Here is a 19,804-nt window from a genome sequence, read left to right as displayed (position 1 = left end):
TCTAACAATATCAGATAAACATATAACAGAATCAGCAGCAGCAGGCTCATATCCCCTCTTGTTTTGAAGAAAGAGATATTTGGGACTCTCAAAAAAAATTAGACAACAGCTATACTTCTAAGTAGACAACTTACAGTACTGCACGTGTTTTACAATGCCTGCTCCTATTCATAAATTTTTTATTTCATTCAGTACTACACCTCAGTGCCTGCTTTTCCTTGATCTCTTTCCATCCTTTTTTTTTTTTTTTTTACTGTTGCTACTTGCCCACGTTCTTTACTATATCCTTTCCATCTCTCTTTTTGGTAATCCTCATCTCTATCTGGGCTGACTTTGTCTTCTTCCCGAAGCTGCCACCTCCACTCCTACTTAATCAACAATTTATGCTTTAAAGTGATCTACTTTTTCCTGGATCTCCTTTCAAAATTTCATTATTCTGATGCATTTCAGTTACTTTATTAGAAAGGCTAGTTGATTAAACTAGTTAATACTAAAAGGTGTGCAACTGTTGAATAATTGGTGTAACTGTTGCATAACTGGTATCATTTTGGACAGGATGGGGAAGAAATTTGGGAAAGGACAGTTTTCATACAATTCAGCCCACTTCCCTTCCTGTCTTTAGCAAAGAATAATGAAGTCAGTAAACCCAAGAAAACCCTTTCCTCAACCCCACAAACTCTCAAAATAAGTTCCGTTCATTGTTGAAAAAGACTTCAGTTATTATTCTATTTCGATCTCTTATATTAGTTTCCCAAGGCCCCTGCTTTCCAGTATTTGGTCCTCAATAAAGCGAGTTGTTTCCATTACATTGAGAAAGTGCCTGCCCCGCCCTAAGCTAAGTTAAATAAAACACCTAAGGTATGTATATCTGTACTAAAGGACATATAATTATTCCAGTCTCTGAGTGACACCCAGTGGAACAGGCTTGAATGTATTAATCTTCATAATGAAATGAAACAGCTTTCTTCTTTTTCTAGTAAACTCCCTCTTCCTCTCTTCAGGTGATTATAAAAATGCAAAGTTTAGCTGAAGGACTATAATATTAATCATATATAATATAATCACTTATATGTATTGCTTAACATTTACACTTTAAACATCATACATTACAATTAGAATTAAGCATTTCATTAAATGTTTCAGATGATGTTTTATTTGATTATAACAGAATTTGGTACCTAGTTAGTCTTCATAGCTTATTCATATAGCAATGATGATGTTTATCTAAAATTAGTAGAACCATTTCTACTAACCTTTAATTATGACTGATTTCTCACAAGTAACTTCCCTTTTCATGATATATTTTAAATACATTTATTTTAAAATATTTGTTAGTAAACCTAAGTGAGACAAGATAACAGCACATGGACAACTTTGTTGAGCTTCTAGCAAAATCTGGATACTAGAATGAAATAATGGTTACTGATGTGTATTCAGTCTCTATTTTATTCATTTTAACTTATTCCTATAGTCTGTCAGTGTTTTAAAGTCATTTATGTACACGTTTCCTTTTTGTAGTCTAAGAGCAAGCACATTCCTTTAGGTCTTTGATCATGTCTTTTACAGTTGAATCCCAAGTAATTTGAAACAGAAAAAAAGGAATTTTGAACATTATTGGGTCCTGCACTTAGTTTAGTCTTCAAAAAGTTCATGGGAAGATTTGTATTATCTTTTAATTCTCTTTCTCCACAAACTTTTGAAGTACCTTTGCATTATCTTCTTTAATTCTCCAGCAATCTTGTGAGGTAGTACTATCTTCAAACTGTGTTTTCCTGAGGAGAAACTTGAGGTTTGAGAGGTTTCGTACCTTGCCCAAGGTCACACGATTTGTAAGTGGAGCCAGAATCAATTCCAGGTCTGTCTGACAACAAAATCCACACCCTTTATTACTGTTTTATATTACTTCTCATATATTCAAGAAGAAACATGTAATTAGAAGTACAGTTATGAAAAACTGGGGGGCAGAGATCAACAATCATAACAAGTTATAGCATTGGATTTCACCATCTTATTTGATATATTTAAAAAGAGAAAACAATATTTTTATTTATTTATTCACCAAATATGTACTAGGCACTATTCAAAGATTCCTGTCCTTATGGCAATTACACAAAGACATTTTTTCCAGAAAGCATAAGAATTTCAAGGCAGTAGGAGAGAGGCACTACAAAATGATAAACAACAAAAGAGGTGATAAGTGTTAGTAGAAAATTTTACCGAGGATCTAGGTGATCTAATTATAATTGGCTCATATATGGATTGACAGTGCCTGAAATACCAAGCAAATAGTAAACTTGGGAACTATATTAAAAGCTTACACTAATTAAAGCTTATGTATGGGAATAAATAGCCTTCAAATCTCTACAACTAAAGTCCATTTACAGTTTTTTACCTGTGTCCTTACAACAGTAATATTAAGTGTTTTGGGCTCACCTTTAGTGTAAACTCCAAAAGACAGGAATTAAGATCTATTTATTATCTTCACCAGTGCCAACAAATAGTCACTCAATATGCTTATAGATAAAAATGTTCTGAATTAAATATGATTACTTGTGTGACCATAGGCAACTTATTTAACTTTTCTGTGTGTCTCAAGTTTCTCGGCTGTAAAATAAAGATAATAAGAGTTCCTACCCAATATGGTTGTTGGGAGGGTTAAATTAGAAAATGTGTTTAAAGTAAGGTACTGGTAATGAATTAGATGCAATAAAGATTTAACTTTGGAAAAAAACTACAATTTATTCTTGGAAAACTCAAACATTTTCTAGGAGATAAGCACTTTTATTATCACACGAGTTTTAGAATGCTTGGGAATCCTAAGTGTTAACTAGTTTGAGAAGTGGCAATGACTTATTTATAGCAATATTTCATTTGCTGGAATGCAAGAATCTTTCTAGTTTCTCAGTGAATGTATGCCAAAGAAATCAGTATTTAATATTTCAAATTTAGAGAAATGAAAAACAGAAAAAATACCAAAAAGGCAAATCTAGAAATGTTAGTGCCCCCAAATGATAATGCATTGCCGTGAGCCATCCTGCTGTAGGGAATGGCATGGGAGGCTGAGGAGTAATACCCCTTGTTCTGCAGGCTACAAGGGGGTCCCATGTGTGTGGTGCAGCTCCATGGAAGTTCTTGTTTGTTCACCTTTGGTTGCTTGACAAGGCTTCCCAGAAATAAACAGCTTAACCTTTTGGCTTAGTATGGCTTTGGGAAATCCCCTGGAGTTTCTCAAAGGACATGTTAAAATACATCAAAATTAACTGGTTTATTTAAAAGACATTGTCAATACTGAAGGTGTTTTTGATGCATGTTCCCAGTATGGGTTGGCTCGATTTAATTTTGTCATTAATCTTTCCTGTTAGTGATGTGTGCATGGACCCATTGTGGCTGTGGTCATGTTCTTGTACGTGTGGAATGAAGTTATTATGTTGGATTTCTATCCACATCCCCCAGGGAGGTGGTGGGTCTGAGTGCAGTGGTGTTTACAATTATTTGATCATTAAACAGTTACAGATTTCTTTGTTTTCCCCATTCTCACAGTTTCACTTAACTTACCAAGAACATGCTGTTTCCCTAGTAATAATAAGAATGATATAGTGTGTTTTTGTTAGTTTGAGTAGGATCATTTAACTTTTCACTTTGTCCCCTGCCCTGTTCCCGGAGTCTATTGGCAGGGAAATAAAAGGTATAAACGTGATTTTTATTATAAATTAAAATGATCAATATAGAGTATAAGCAATGCTAAATTGTTAACCATAACTAATCAATGTTATTAAAATTAAGTACAGTAAGTATAAGTAAGATTAAAAAAGGGTTAAATTGTAAGTTCAGAAGGTTAAGAATTATAGTTTAAACTAAAAGTCTGACACTCTTTAAAGCCAAGCATGCTGCTATTGTATGGTTTCCTGGCCACAAGCCACAGGCTTTGGGGTGAACTATTGATGCATGAGTGGGTGCTTTTACCACAGCGTGAGTGCTCTGGAACACTCTGATTTTCTTTTTCTATAGAGATGAAATAATAAATGTTTTGATTAAAAGATAAATCATCATGTAAAAGGTTAAGTAAAAAATATAAATAAAGCAAGATTTTTGTGGTCATTGTCCACACTTGCACTAGACACTTGTGGTCTGCCTTTTTCTTTTTTCCTCATCCTATCCACACCACCTATTCAGGTCCAACAAATCCTGCGGAGCTGGTCTCCGGCAACGCATTTGTGAAATTCCAGGACATTTTCTTATCTTAAAATAAAATAGTAAACATTTAAAAAATAAAGTAGTAAAAAGTATTCCAAAAATATCTGTTAAAACATAATGCATGTCACTGTGAAAAAATCTGATAATTCTTCAAAAAATCAGATGTAGAATTATCATATGATCCAGCAATTCCACTTCTAGGTAAATAGCCAAAACAATCGAAAGCAGGGGCTCAAACTGATATTTTGTACACCAATGTCCACAGAGCATTATTCACTAGAGCCAAAAAGTGGAAACAGTCCAAGTGTCCATCAACAGAAGAATGTATGAACAGAATGTGATATATACATACAATGGAAATTATTCAGCCATTAAAAAATGAGATTCTGATATATGCTACAACCTGGATTAACCTTGAAAACATTACGCTAAGTGAAATGAGACAGAAACAAAAGGACAAATATTGTGTGATTCCACCTGTGTAAGGAACCTAGACTCAGAATAAGCAAATTCACAGCGATGGAAAGTAGTACAGAGGTTACCAGTGACCAGGGAAAGGGGTGAATGGAGAGTTATTATTTAATGGGTACATAGTTCTATTTAGAATAATAAAATTTCTGGAGAAAGATAGTAGTAACGGTCACACAACATTGTTAATGCACAGGAGTACTTCAAAAAGTTCATGGGGGGGGGCAGGTCAGTCAGCTCAATTGGTTAGAGCATGGTGTCATAACACCAAGGTCAAGAGTTAGGATTCCTGTACTGGCCAGCTGCCAAATAAAAAAAAAAAAAAGCTAAAATGATAGATTTTATATTATATGTATTTTACCACAATAAAAACTAAAAAACATAGTGCAGGTAGAAGGCATATAATATTCCTATACAGAGTAAAGAAAAGGAAACATTTTCAAATTTAGAAATAGGAAATCCTTTATTCCACAGCTAAAATGACAACTATAAGATTTCTTTTATCATTTTATCATGGCAGATCAACACCATAATCTTCTCACAACAATAATTAGCATATAATATCCTAAAAAGAACAATTAATTTGTTATTCCTAAACCAAGACTCAAAAGCAACGTCAAAGTCAGCCCTAGTACATAATCAACATTTGATTTACATAACCTATATGAAAACTTTTCAAAGCACTAAAGAAAAAAAAAAGTCAAAATATTCCTTGAAAGGAACAGCATTCACAGCTATAACTAAGTAAAAGCAAGAGAAAGCCCACATCCTCCCCCACCTTCTTGGTGTCTGTAGTAGAATATGTGCTTTTTACAATTATTAAGTATATTTCAAGAATGATGCAAAGGAAGTCTGACAAAAAATATGTGGCGAGAATTAAAATCAGGACAGCATAATTACAATATGCTGATTCTGTAGAGATCCAAAGCAATAGGTATTTTCCAGGTAAAAATCCTAGTTTACACAAAGTAGTAAATCACATAAGACCCTGAATAGTGCCAACAATTTAGGCTTCATGCTCCCTATCAGGTTGTACTTAAGATTACTAATACAGGGGCTGGCAGCTTAGCTCAGTTGGTTAGAGCACAGCCTTGTAACATCAAGGTCAAGGGTTCAGATCCCCATACTGGCCAGTTGCTAAAAAAAAAACAACAAAACATTGCTAATACAGTGGCCCTCCACTATAAAAGTCAAACTACATTCTCATATTATCACTCTCACACACTTAGTTAATTTGGAAGAAGGTAGTTCTTATTTCCCTACTGAGAATTCTTTTTTTTTTGGCAGCTGGCTGGTACAGGGATTGAACCCTGGACTATGGTGTTATCAGTATCTCACTCTAACCAACTAAACTTACTGGCCAACTGCTAATGAGAATTCTGAAATTGAGGGCAGAGGTTTAAGCGGTTTACCCAAGAATTCGATGCCAATAACTTTAAAAGGAAAGAAAGAAAAATCTATGGACTTTTATCATTTAGTATACACATGTACTAAGTTAGAAATATTTCTGTGCTATAAATAAATATTTCTCATAGCTTATGTAATTTATTCCTTAAAACAACTTGTGCCACAGAATTGTGTGATTTAGGGATTCACCACTCACATCCTCGTCCATGCAGTCAGTAGAGTTTGGACTGTGGTCCAAATGTAACCCAGCATCGATTTTTGTAAATGAAGTTTTATTAGAATACAGCCACACCTATTTGTTTCCATATTGTCTGTGGCTGGTTTTGTGCTACAACAGCAAGGCTGACTCTTTGTGACAGATACGTTATGGCTGGCAAAGCCTAAAATATTTTCTATGTGGCCTTTTACAGAAAAAGCATTGTCAATCCCTGGTCTGTGTGAATACTGCCCCTGCCTATGCAAATACTGAAGAAGGTGCCTGTCCGCCATGGCTGATAAGGAAACAGCCTTTGACGACGCAGTGGAAGAACGTGTGATCAACAAGCAATACAAAATATGGAAAAAGAACACTCCTTTTCTTTGTGATTTGTGGCTTCCAGATGTAACCAGACTAGAAGGGAAAGATTTCAGCATTCATCGACTTGTCCTGGGGACACACACATCAGATGAACAAAACCACCGTATGACAGCCAGTGTACAGCTCCCTAACGATGATGCTCGGTTTGATGTGTCACACTACGACAGTGAGAAAGGAGAATGTGGAGGTTTTGGGTCAGTTTGCAGAAAAATTGAAATAGAAATCAAGATCAACCATGAAGGAGAAGTAAACAGGGCCTGTTATATGCCCCAGAACCCTTGCATCATTGCAACAAAGACTCCATCCAATGATGTTCTTGTTTTCGACCATACGAAACATACTTCTAAACCAGACCCTTCTAGAGAGTGCAACCCAGACTTGCGTCTTCATGGACATCAGAAGGAAGGCTATGGGCTTTCTTGGAACCCAAATCTCAGTGGGCACTTAGTGCTTCAGATGACCAAACCATCTGCCTATGGGACATCAGTGCTGTTCCAAAGGAAGGAAGAGTGGTGGATGCGAAGACCATCTTTGCAGGGCACACAGCAGTAGTAGAAGATGTTTCCTAGCATCTGCTCCATGAGTCTCTGTTTGGGTCAGCTGCTGATGATCAGACACCTATGATTTGGGATACTTGTTCAAACAGTACTTCTAAACCAAGCCACTCAGTTGACGCTCACACTGCTGAAGTGAACTGCCTATCTTTCAATCCTTATAGTGAGTTCATTCTTGCCACAGGATCAGCTGACAAGACTGTTGCCTTGTTGGATTTGAGAAATCTGAAACTTAAGTTGAATTTCTTTGAATCACATAAGGATGAAATATTCCAGGTTCAGTGGTCACCTCACAATGAGACTATTTTGGCTTCCAGTGGTACTGATTGCAGACTGAATGTCTGGGATTTAAGTAAAATTGGAGAGGAACAATCCCTTGAAGAGGCAGAAGATGGGCCACCAGAGTTGTTGTTTATTCATGGTGGTCACACTGCCAAGGTATCTGATTTCTCCTGGAATCCCAATGAACCTTGGGTGATTTGTTCTGTATCAGAAGACAATAACCTGTGAGTGTGGCAAATGGCAGAGAACATTTATAATGATGAAGACCCTGAAGGAAGCGTGGATCCAGAAGGACAAGGGTCCTAGATATATCTGCACTTGTGATTTTAGACTCCCCTATTTTTCCTCTCAACCCTGAGATTGATTTAACACTGGTTTTGAGACAAACAGATTTTGTTTGGCTATCCTTCTTTAATAGGTACCACCAACAATGCTATTAACCCAAACAGTGAATGTTTTCTAAATATTACCTGAGAGACTTGTTTCAGCAAAGCTAGGCTTACATTTAAATTTTCTTCAGGAATTTTCTAGTAACAAACCCAGGTCTAAAGTAGCCACGGAGAGGGAAATATTATGTGATTATTTTTCTTCTTGTGTTATCTCCCCAAGTTTTTCAGACTCATTTAAGACGAGAGTGAGTAAGGAATAGAGCCAAGTGAGGTAGGTGTCTGAGCCATGAAGTATAAATACTGCAAGATATCATTTTTATTTAGGAAATAGGGGAGATTCAAGTCATATAGATTCCTACTCTAAAATTTTCACACCTAACTTTCCAGGATGCACATTTTCCTATATAGACCAGTTTCCTCTTGGTTTCTTCAGTTAATTCAAAATTACATGTTCCCCTTTCCCAATATATTTTGCTTGTTAGTGTATTTCTTGAGCTGTTTTCATATTATTTCTTTCCTGTGAAATAGTTTTTGTTTTTGTTTAACTTGGGACCACCAAGTTGTAAAGACGTATGTTTTTACTTGACAGTATACCACAAGTAGACTGTCAAGTTGAGAAGAGTGAATCAATAGCTTGTATTTATTTTTAAAATTAAATTAATCCTTGATAAGCGTTGCTTTTTTTTTTTTTTTAGGAGTTAGTCCTTGACCACTAGTTTGATACCATCTCCATTTTGGGTGACCTGTTTCACCAGCAGGCCTGTTACTCTCCATGACTAACTGAGTAAGTGCTTAAAATGGAATAAATGCTTTTCTACATTAAAAAAAAAAAAAAAAAAAAAAAAACAAATACTGAAGAAGGTATTATCTGTATTTGACAGATGAGAAAACAGACTCAGTAACAGCAAGTAATGTGTCCAAGGTCATGTAGCTATTAAGTGACAAAGTTGGCTTTCAAATCTAGATCTTTCCATTCATCATAGAGGACCATTTACATATTGGGGGTAGTAATAAATACATCCCATAACTGTTGTTATAAGTCTCAAGTATGTACATGAAGATATTATAGAAATGTTATTACAGAGTAAATATTAAACACCCATATTGTTTGACCTATTTTTCTTTATCCCACAAAATTAGTGTTTTAGCCATGCCTACCTCCATATTTACCAGTACCTCAAAATGAGATCTTCACTCTTCTATTCCCATCATCTTCCATCTATCAAAATACTACTCCTTTTCTAGAATCAATTTAAAAGCCATTTTCTTAATGATACTTTCTCTGATTCCCTAATCAATGTTCATTGTTCTATGTTTCTCTATACCAGGTTATTGGAACTTCTGCTTAACATTTGTTTCATTCTATTTTCTGTTATTTACTGATCTATCTCCATTTCTATTTCATTATTATTTTACATTATTTAGGAGACCATTTCTTATTCGTGCTCATATCCACCTCCATCTTCGCACTACAGGGCTTCAACAAAGTTCCTGTACATCGTAAATACCCACTAAATTGGACTCCCTGAGATTGTACACCTAGTTCTCCTCTATGTTCCAACATGTTGCTTATCACACCAAGCTAGATTGCCTCCAATACATCTGTCCACTTACGAAAAAGGCAAGAGGGAAGGTAGAAACTCTCTTCTAAATAAAATGCACACAATATTTTCGATTTCTACAATTTTCAGTATGATATTTAATACTTTAAGTGTGAGTTCCTCTCTATAACTCAGTAATTTTTCTTTAAAAGATTAATATGTCATCAAGTTTACCAATATAATCTATTCCCCCACTTAATCTTTAAACCAAATTGTTCATACTCAAATCCTCTCACAAATAAACACAATGTTCCAACTCAGCTGCTGGCAGCAGAATGTGTTCACAGTGAACAGCCTCTACTATCTTGGCAAAAATTACAGAATTAGCTAATTACAGTACAGTCTCCTATATCTCACTTCATTGGGATAAGGAACAATCTGGATATATCAAAAAGCAAATAATCCAAAAGATGTCTTAGGGTCTTTCTGCAAATACAGAAGTCCCACCAAGTCAACTGAGATAGGGCTTTTCTCCATCATGTGCATAATTGTCTGTGACAGCGAGAGGAATTCCAAAGTGTGAGATTTTCATGAGAAAGAGGCTAAAAAGATCCCATTGTACAAGCTAACCAGGACAAAAATATTCTGAATGAGCTGGAGATTTATATGGCCTGAAGTCTGACAAAAAGAAGATAGAGATACATAAAGTAGAAGACAGTCTCTGCCATGAAAGAACTTTGGTTTTCTTTAGGGGAGAAAAAATAAACATGAAATAACGAGAACAATAATGAACATCATATCTTACAAGTAGTCATTCAAAATATTTCTCTCATTTCTCACTGCTATATCACACATTATTATGACTACTGCCATAAAAACAAACATGCAAAAACAACTTCAATCTCTTACCATTTTCTTAGAATGTGAAACTACTATCAAACATTTTTCGCTATGAATCCCATCATAAAGTTGCTGAACAGTATCTATTGGAAATCTCTATTCTTAGGAAATTTAGAGAATAAAAAAATTAAATGGAATTCTAAGAAGAGAAGTCTGTGTTGCCTTTATCTTTAGTCTCTCATGTTTTTTAAAATTATTATTATTTTATTTTTCTTTCTTTCTTTTTTTTTGCAGCTGGCCACTGTGGGGATCTGAACCTTTGACCCTGGTGTTATAACACTGTAACAGCTGAGCTAACTGGCCGGCCTATTCTCTCATGTTTTAATAACAAAGGATGACAGTGTTAATGAGCAAGATCTTACCCATTTTTTCTTCTCCAGCTAAAGATGTGAAACGCAAATAAAAAATTGTACCATTAGAGGAATAGCACAAATTCATTCACTTTATACCTGCTATAATCAATGATTAGTAACAATTATAGAGGCAGGTAAAGGGATACTTCCCAATCTCCTGTATGCCTACAGTTTAAAACAACAGTTAACAATAGAAAGAGAATAAAGTCTCCATTTTTTCCTAATTTTGTTCTGATTGCACAATGCATAAAAAGTAATAACAATTTTAAAGACATGAAACAATTTCATTGCCAAGAAGATTGTCACTTTTGATGCAATAGCGCAAAGGATAAATTCTAAAATTTCTATTTTATAGTTTGGATCCCCATACTGTAGCAGCTAGCTGCCACTAAATAAACAAGTAAATAAAATAAAATAAAATTACTATTTTAAAAGGCAGAGTCCCATTTTACATTATTATAGATACATTAGTTCTCCTATTTGTTCCCTAATGAATTAACTAAAAATGTTTCAAAGCTTCCCATTCCAGGCAAATAGAACACTAATTTACCCTGAAAAAACCTTTTCAACATAAGTCACTTAAAAATACTAGGTAAACTATGGAAGTCATCTTGAGCCAAAGTATCAATGAATGTAAAGTCATAATCAAAATCACAAAACATATGAAGCAAGCCACTGACTGGGGGTCAGCAAAAATAATAAACATAAACACAGACCCAGATAGATAGTGGAATTATAGGCTACAGAATTACATTTAAAGAAACAAAAAAGGATACCAAAAACACAGCTAAGGAATAGGACTCTATTCAGTGAGCAAGGAGATTAGAAAAGAAATCTAACAGAATTTCTAGAAACTGGATATATAACAATTAAAGTTCGAAACTCAGCAGGATAGATGAAATTGAAATGAGAATGTGCAGTTTAAACTGAAAGATAGACACAAAGAATTTACCCAGATGCAACATGGAGACATAAAAGAGATCGACAATATAAAAGAGAAGTTAAGAGACAAGGAGAAAAGAGTGAGAATGTTTAACACATACAATTAGAATTCCAGAAGGAGAAAGCAAGGAAAATAGTGAAGAGACAATATTTGAAAAAGTAATGGCTAACCATTTTTTAGACTTGATGAAAACCATAGATTTTTGGATTCAGGGAGCCAAACAAATCCCAAGCATGATAAATAAAAAGAAAAGCACCCTATATAGATTGGCATGACACTGGAGAACACCAAAGACAAAGGAAATATTTTAGAGGCCACAAGATAGAAAAGAGAGATACGTGAATGAGCTTCTGAAGTATGTAATTACAGAAAGGAGGAAACTTGAAAGAAAGGTCTGAGATGCTAGAATCCTAACAACAACAAAAAAGAAACATAAATAAGTCTAAACAAATATTGACTGTATAAAACAATGTATAATTTGTAGAACTAAATAAAAAGTGGAACTAAAATACCAAACAACAAACAATCACCTTTAAGGAAGAATATCAGAGTTCAAGCATTCAGAAATCCTTGTAGTACAAGGAAATTGGGTAAATATTATTGATTAACTTTAGATTTTAAGTTAAATATTTTTAGAATTTAACATTTTTAGAATAACCAATAAAGGAAATATAATGTGTAAAATTTCCCAAGAAGGACAAGAAAAAGAAAACGAAGGAGGAAGAGGAGGAAAAGGAGGAAGAGAAGAAGCAGGAGCAGGAGAAGAACCACAAAAGGAACAAAAGTAACAACTAACAGAGAAAGGGGTACAATAAAAATCATAAAAGATGAGGCCAGCAAGCCAAAAGAAACATAAAAGAAGATAGAAATAAACCTGCTACATCAGTTTTAATGGTAATGGTAAATGGACTAAGATTTACAATTAAAAAGACTGTCATCCTAGATTTTTAAAAATTAAAATCCAGCTATATATGTTCCCAAAAGACATATGCAAACTATAAGAAAATTGAAAGTAAAAGGATAAAGTTGTTCCAGACTGTACCAACCAAAAGAAATTGGCTAGAGATATTGTCAGTCAAGATAAACTTTTACACAAAAAGTATTACTTAGGTAAAGAGCATCACTAGATAATGATAAAAGATTCAATTGACCAGGAAGACATAATAATTCTAAAGTTTATGTACCTAACAGCACCACTCTGGAATATAAAAGAAAATATCAATAGAATTACATGAATAAATCAACAAATTCATTATCATAATGGGAAAAATTAACTCATGTCTTTCAGTAATTGATAGATCAGCCAAAAAAACCCAGTAAGGATATTAAAAACAAATAACATAATTAGATTTTATTTTAGATCATATTTAGAACCTATACCAAACAACTGGAGAATATACATTGTTTACCCATGAAATGTTTTAAAAAATTGAACATACAGTAGGCCATAAAGCAAGATTCAACAGATTTCAAAAAATTTGTGTCATATACAGATCACGTTTTCTGACTACTATTCAATTAAGTTAAAAATGTGTAAAAGACAGTTGGACAGAGCGCAGTGTTATAACACAAAGGTCAAGGGTTCCAGATCACTGTACTAGCCAGCCACCAAAAATAAATAAATAAATAAAATAATAATAAGAAGAAGAAGATGAAGAATTCATAACAGAAAGGATAACTGTGACAGAAAATACTTCAGGAGAAAAACAGCTGATGTGGAAAAATTCTTTATAGAACAGTTCAGCTATTAGATGTAGAAGGAATGATAGAATTATACAGTCACTATTTCAAATCACTAACGAAATACAAATCTAGGCAAGATCATCAATTGCAGCTAAAACCATTAGGTAAAAGGTTGGGGTGGGGGTGGGGGTACTAAATGGTCAGCTAATGACACCTGAACCTTTTAACCAATCTTAACACCACAAAAAGAGAAACAAATAGACAATATTTGCCTCCTGTTGTAATGCAATATAAAGTACACAGAAACACCTATGAACTATTTTTGATAAAAACTCAAATCTAAGCTGATCAAACCTTTAGATCTCCACTATCCTATATGGTAGCTACTAGTCACACGTAGCTATTGAGCATCCAAATATGTATAATCAAAATAAATAAGTAAATGAAAATATAAATAAAATAATTTTTTAAAAAGCCTGTTAACCTGTAATTAATATTTAGTGAAGATATTTTTCAAGAATGATAAATTATTCCATGGGGCAGGCCGGTTAGCTCAGTTGGTTAGAGCATGGTGCTGATAACACCAAGGTCCAGGGTTTGATCCCTGTACCAGTCAGATACCAAAAAAAAAAAAGAATGATAAATGACTCCAGCGATTCCCCACCCTACAAGAAAGCTGTCTGAATTAGGAGGTGGGAATAAAAAAAGAATGACAAAAGAAATAAAGAAATTTTAGATAAATAAAAACCAAGAGAATTTGTTGCTGCTGCAGCACTTCTAAAAATGCTAAAGGAAATTCTACAGGCTGAAAGGAAATGATAACAGAAGGAAATTTAGAACTTCAGGAAAAAATAATGAGCGCTGGAAATGATAACTATGTGGGTAAATAAAAGAGCATTTTCTCTTACTTTCCTTAGAATACACATTAATGCTGAAAGCAAAATTTTAACAGTGCACTGCAGAGTTCACAATTTATGTGTATATACTACATAGGACAATTATATCATAAAAGACAGTGAGTGGGGGTAAATGAAGCTATACAATTGCCAAGCTTTTATATTTTCTCAAAATATAAATACAAAGTGGTACAGCATTAACCATAAGTAAACTATGAAAAGTCAAGCATATATAATGCAATCCATAGATGTAGGACTAAGTAAATACTACAAAAAGATATAGATTTAAAAGCCAATAAATAAATTTAAATGGAATTCTAAAATTAACCCAAAGGAAGTTAGGAAATAAGGAAAAGAACAAAAAGCAGAGAAAATAAAAATAAAAAATTGTAAAATTGAAGACTCAACCCCAACCATATGAATTAAATTAAATGTAAATTGACTAAACATTCCAAATAAAAAGACAAATACTATCTGAACGGATTTTTTTAAAAAGCAGGAGACAACTATATGCTGTCTTTAAGAGACACATTTTAAATATAAAGGCACAGATAGGTTGGAAATAAACAGAAAAAGATAGGAAGCATAAAGAAGCTAGAGTGGCTAAGGCTGGCTGATTAGCTCAGTTGGCTACAGGTGGTGCTGATGACACCAAGGTTCAGGGTTCAACCTCTGTACCAGCCAGCTGGAAAAAAAAAAAGGTTAGAGTGGTTATGCTTTGATATCAGATAAAATAGTCTTCAAGACAAAATATTCTCTCTTAGGGTAACTACAAAGCAAAAACCTACAGTAGAAACACAAAATATAAAGAGAAAGGAATCAAAGTATGCCACTATAGAAAATCATGAAATCACATAGGAAGACAGCAAGAGAGGAAAAAAGGAACTACAAAACACTCACAAAACAATGAACAAAATATCAGTACTATGTCCTTATCTATCAGTAATTTAAGTGTAAATGAAGTAAGTTTTTCAATCGAAAGTGGCTGCATGGATAAAAAAATACAACCAAACTATATGCTGCATACAAGAGAATCACATTAGCTTCAAGGACTTATATAGGCTGAGAGTGAAGGATGGAAAAAGATATTCTATGCATATGGAAACCAAAAGAAAGCAGGAGTAGCTATACTTATATCAAAAATTTAAAAAACCTTTAAAAAGCTGTAACTAGTAAAGGGACATGAAAATCAACTACATTATATATTGATAAATTAAAAAAAAATAAAAAATTGTAACTAGAGACAAAGAAAGTCATTACATAACGATAAAGGGGTCAATTTGGCAAGAGGATATAATAATTGTGTGTGTGTGTGTGTGTGTGTATATATATATATGCACCCAACATCAGAACACTTATATTTATAAAACAAATATTAACAAATCTGAAGGGAGACACCACACAGCAATACAATAATAGTAGGGGACTTCATACCCCACTTTCAACAATGGATAGTTAATCCAGACATTAAGTCAATCGGAAACACTGGATTTAAACTACACTTTATACCAAATGGATCTAACAGAAATATACAGAACATTCCATCCAACAGCAACAGAATACACATTCTTCTTACATGCACACAGAACATTCTCCAGGACAGACTACAAAAAGTCTTAAATTGAAGAGAGTACAATCATATCAAGTATCTTTTTTTTTTTTTTTTTTTTACCACAATGGCATGCAACTTGAAACCGAGGAAAGGAAGAGAACTGGAAGATTCACACATGTGGAAGTTAAGCAACTTACTCCTGAACAACCAGTGGGTCAAAGAAGAAATCAAAAGGGAAATCAAACAATATCCTGAGACAAACGAAAATAGAAATACAACATACCAAAACTTATGGAATGCAGCAAAAGCAATTCTATGAGGAAATTAAGAAAAAAGATGTCTTCAGTTGGTTAGAGTGCAGACTTATAACACCAAGGTCCAGGGTTCAGATCCCTGTACCAGCCAGCCACCAAAAAAAAAAAAAAGAAGAAGAAAAGAAAAAGAACAAAGATGTTAAATAAACAGCCTAATCTTACACTTTGAGGACTAGAAAAAGAACAAACTCATATCAAAGTTAGCAGAAGGAATGAAATCAGAGTAGAAATAAATGAAATAGAGACTGGAAAAGCAATAGAAAAGATTAATAAAACTAAGAGTTGGTATTTTAAAAAGATAAACAAAATTGACAAGTCTTTAGCCATACTAAGAAAAAAAGAGACGATTCAAATAAATAAAATTAGAAATGATGTACTGGCCAGCTGCCAAAACAAAACAGCAAAACAAAGAATTAGCAATGTAAAAGGAGACATTACAACTGGTGCCACAGAAATGCAAAGGATCATAAGACACTACTATGAATAATTATATACAAACAAAATGGATAACCTTGAAGAAATGAATAAATTCCTAGAAACATGCAATATAACAAGACTGAATCATGAAGTAGTAGAAAATCTGAACAGACCAGTAATGAATAAGGAGGTTGAATCAGTAATAAAAAACCTCCCAAAGAAAGCCCAGATCACATGGCCTCACTGCTAAATTCTACCAAATGTTTAAAGAATTAATACCTGTCCTTCTCAAAATCTTACAAAATATTAAAAAGGAGGGTACGCTTCCGAACTCATTATATGAGACCAGAATTACCCTGATATCAAAGCCAGACAAAGGCACTATAAGAAAAGAAAATTATAGGCTAATATCCCTGATGAACACAGACACAAAAATATTCAACAAAATACTAGCAAATTGAATTCATCAGCATGTTAAAACGATTATATACCATGATCAAGTGGGATTTATCTCTGAGATGCAAGGATGATTCAGCATACACAAATCCATAAATGTGACACACCACACATTAACAAAATGAAGGATGAAAATCATTGATCATCTCAACATTTGCAGAAAAACATTTGACAAAATTCAACATCCTTTCATAGCAAAAATCTCTCAACAAATTAGGTACAGTAGGAACATACCTCAACATAATAAAGGCCATAGTATGACAAGCCCACAACTTACATCATAATCAGTGAAAAGCTGAAAGCTTTTCCTCTAAGGTCAGGAATGAGACAAGGATGCCCATTCTCACCACCTCTGTTTAACATAGTACTGGAAATACTAGTCAGAGAAATTAGGCAAGAAAAAGAAAAGGCATCCAAATCAGAAAGGAAGAAGTAAAATTGTTTGTCTTTGCAGATGACACGATCTTATCCATAGAAAACCCTAAAGATTTCACCAAAAAAACTGTTACAATAAATAAATTCTGCAAATTTGCAGGATACAAAATCAACATACAAAAATCACTTGTGTTTCTATACACTAACAATGAACTATCGGCAAAAGAAATTAAGAGAACAAGCCCCTTTGCAATAGTGTCAAAAATAATAAAATACTTAGGTATAAATTTAACAAAAGTTATGAAAGACCTCTATACTGAAAACTATATATGTACAAAATGTTCATGGATTGAAAGACTGGATAAGATTTCTACCTTTGCAAATTGATATATGCCTGGTTAATATAATCCCTTTAATGTCCCCACCAGGAATATTGTAGAAACAGACAATTTTTAAATTTATATGCAAATACAAAACATCTTGAAAATCCACATTGATCTTGAAAAAGAAAAACAAAGTTGGAGGACTTATGCTACCTGATTTCAAGACTTAGTATAAAACTACCATAATCAAGGCAGTATGATTCTGGCATAAGAATACACAAATAGATCAACAAAACATAACAGAGAACACTGAAAAGATCCACATTTGTACTGTACTATCAAGTGATCTTCAACAAAGGAACCAAAGCGATACAATGCTAAAGAGGGGTGCTAGAACAACTAAATTTCCATATGGAAAAAAATGAACCTCAGTCTCAACCTCACATCATACACAAAAATTAATTTGCAATGAATCAGAGACCTAAACATAAAATTAAAACTATAAATCTTTTCCCTCCATACTGGCCAGCCAACAAAAAACAAAACAAAAAACCACCTAAAACCAAAACCAAAAACAACAAAACACCACAAATCTTCTATAAGAAAACACAGGAGGATATCTTTGCTATTTGGAGACAGGCAAAGGTTTCTTAGGGCAGGAAAGCAATATCAATAAAAGAAAAAATATTGATATTCATCAAATTTTTAAAATTCTGCTCACTTAAGACACCAGAGTAAAAAGAATAGATAATTCATACAGTAGAAGAAAATATTTGCAAAACACATCCCCAACAAAGAGTGATATTCAGAATATATAAAGAACTCCTACAACTCAGTAAGACAAATACAAGTGAAAATTGGATAAAATAGTTGAATGGATACTTTCTAAATGAAGTTATATAAAATGGCTAATAAATACATGAAAATATCCTCAAAATCATAAGTCATCAGAGAAATGCAAATTGAAACCACAAGATACTATAGCACACCCATGAAAATAGCCAATATTACAAAGACTGACAACCCCAAGTATTGGTGAAGAGATGGAGCAACTGGAACTCTCATACATTTTGGTGGCTGTATAAAATGGTATAAAAACTGTGGAAAATATCGGGTAGTTTCTTAAAAACTAATGATCCAGAACTCTACTCCTAGATTTTCTCCTACCTAGGAGAAATAAAAGCACATGTCCACAAAAAGACCTGCACAAGAATGTTCATAGTAGCTTTATTCATAATAGCCCCAAAACTGGAAACAACCCAGATATACATCAAAAGGAGAATAAATTTTAAAACTGTGGTACATTCACACAATGGAATACTACACGGCACTAAAAAGAAGTAAGCTACTAATAATGCAATGACATGAATGAATCTCAATAAACATGCTGCTGAAAGAAACCTTCCACAAAAGTATATATACTATGTGACTCTATTTACACGAGATTCTAAAACAGGCAAAATTGATCTATGGTGGAAAAAAAATAGTAGTTCCTATGGGCAGTGTTGAGTGGGGATTGACTGGGAAAGTGCATGTGGAAACCTGGAATAACAGTAATGTTCTAATCCTGAAAGGGGTTTGGGTTATCTAATATATGTATCTGTCAAAATTCGTCAGATGGCACAATTAAGATTTATACACTATACTCCATGTAAATTTTACTTTAAAAAATCTAAGCAAATACTGAACTCTCACCATGTGATCTGCTTGTATCCGCCAGCTGCCTGTCACCTTCTACCATGAGTAAAAGCAGCCTGAGGCCCACACCAGATACAGCTGTTCCTGAATAGTAAGCCAAATAAACCTCTGTTCTGTATAAATTTTAAAAAGTATCCAAAAATAAGATGGATAGAGGGATGCATAAATGGATAAAAGATATGATAAAGCAAATTATATATATATCAAAATATCAATTTTAGAATCAAAGTTGTAGATATATAGGTGTTCACTGTTCAATGCTTATGCTTAAAAAATTTTATATAAATGAAGAAAAAGCAAAAACAAAAGTAAATAATGCTAAATGAAAAGATAAAGGTCAATGTCAAAGTGCCACAGAAAAAAATAAAAATGTACAGAGCTGTCAAAACCATTCAATCATTTAACACTTTAAACATTCCAAATTTTAACTTAAGCTGAATGACTGTATCTATCTAAATTAAAGCTGATCTGGGGGGTTGGCC

General features: G+C 33.7%; 1 protein-coding gene and 1 pseudogene across 1 annotated transcript in view; one reads left to right on the top strand and one right to left on the bottom strand.

The window, feature by feature from the left end:
- PPM1E (protein phosphatase, Mg2+/Mn2+ dependent 1E) overlaps positions 1-19,804 on the bottom strand; it is a 181,593-nt gene that overhangs the window by 130,680 nt on the left and 31,109 nt on the right. The gene's annotated exons all lie outside the window — the stretch shown is intronic.
- Positions 6,555-7,861, top strand: LOC134389234 (histone-binding protein RBBP4-like; annotated as a pseudogene).

Source organism: Cynocephalus volans, chromosome 10, assembly GCF_027409185.1.
Source record: "Cynocephalus volans isolate mCynVol1 chromosome 10, mCynVol1.pri, whole genome shotgun sequence".
Classification (NCBI taxonomy): Eukaryota; Metazoa; Chordata; class Mammalia; order Dermoptera; family Cynocephalidae; genus Cynocephalus; species Cynocephalus volans.
The sequence above is the reverse complement of the archived record's forward strand: the minus strand, read 5'-3'. Positions and strand labels throughout refer to the sequence as shown.